This window comes from Dermacentor silvarum, chromosome 3, assembly GCF_013339745.2.
Source record: "Dermacentor silvarum isolate Dsil-2018 chromosome 3, BIME_Dsil_1.4, whole genome shotgun sequence".
NCBI lineage: Eukaryota > Metazoa > Arthropoda > Arachnida > Ixodida > Ixodidae > Dermacentor > Dermacentor silvarum.
This window is the reverse complement of record NC_051156.1, coordinates 54,299,453-54,300,781: the sequence shown is the minus strand read 5'-3', so window position 1 is coordinate 54,300,781 and position 1,329 is coordinate 54,299,453. Positions and strand designations below refer to the sequence as shown.

The 1,329-nt window shown below is 45.1% G+C and overlaps 1 non-coding gene across 1 annotated transcript; it reads left to right on the top strand.

Annotated features, from left to right (window-relative positions):
• Window positions 1-694: 694 nt before the first annotated feature.
• Trnai-uau (transfer RNA isoleucine (anticodon UAU)) lies at window positions 695-786 on the top strand. Its single transcript is given in 2 exon segments — window positions 695-732; window positions 751-786. It is a non-coding gene; the product is annotated as a tRNA-Ile (tRNA).
• The last annotated feature ends 543 nt before the right edge of the window (window positions 787-1,329 follow it).

The window sequence follows — 1,329 nt, the reverse complement described above, 5'->3', positions numbered from 1 at the left end:
CTGAGCACAGTGACAAGAAAGAAACTTTACAAAGATTTAGTTAAAGTTATGCTGCCAGTGCCTATGTACAGAATGAAATACTATGGAAGCCCAGGGCAAGATGTGTTAAAAAGAGTTAAAAGGATGTCAGTGAGTGCAAATGCAAAATCTTTTTTCTTCAAGTTGCATACATCTACCCTTCCTGTGAAAACATGGTTTCCCGACAGAGGAATACTGTGCCCTGGACGACAAACTGTGTACTTTGCAAGAAACCGGAGACCATTGAGCACGCATTTATTGAGTGCTGGGATGCCGTATTTTACTGGGACGTCTTGCAAAGAACGCTTAAAAAGGAACTGCCGATAACACCGCAGGGTATACGCTTCCTGAAGGTAGACAGCGATCAAGAGTTCCCATACGATATGATAATGCTCTTAGGCCTCCATACTCCATAGTCTTTGGAAGACACGGATGGCGGTAACGCATGCTGATGTCAACCAGCAGTCAACCCGAGAAAATTTTGTTGAAAGTATTGTTTTCATACGTGAAATATTTCGTGTACAGGCAGAACCGCCTAATTGGTTGGATGTTCTTGATGAATTGGTGAAGTTCAAAGAATTTTAGCTTGCTACGGTGGCCCAAGTAGGCCAGCGTACTTTTATATGTGTATTTGTGTCTGTGTGTGAATAAAAGAAGGTTCAGAAATAAAGAAAAGTCCCCAGTGGCGCAATTGGTTAGCGCACGGTACTTATACGACAGTGCTTGAGAGCCATGCCGGGGTTGTGAGTTAGAGCCTCACCTGGGGAACAATTTTTTTTACCAACGCCAATTGTGAAATAAGGCCAGCATGCGGACCACTGATTTATTCTTTCTTTGGTACGCGATATGAACTCATTTAGGTTACCTGCAAGCGTCAATCCCCAGTGGAACACTTAGGAAAGTGCCGACGATCACGGTCCAGGAGGCCTGGTGGGGGTTTAGAGGTAGCCTCACCGTTGCCCTCAAGGACCGACCACATAGATCATTAGGTCCGTATAGTAGTTAGTCACCATGGCGCTGACACAGCAACTTTTCTTCGTAACTTTGAATGTACGGGGCCTTAGGTCTTTACAGAAACAGGCACAGCTTCACCGGCTTTTATCTTCGTCGCCGCGCAGGAGACGAAGATTGAGAGTGATGACGAAAGAGAAAGGGCCTTGCGACCTTTTCTGTCTGAGTATATTAGACAGTTTTAGTTTAGCATACGCTATACCATTGCGTACGCTATAAAATAGTGGGTCGTCACTGCGCATGCGCAGAACGCGCTATTTATCAGATTTAGCGTTACCGTCTTTGCGGGGTTGCGTAGTT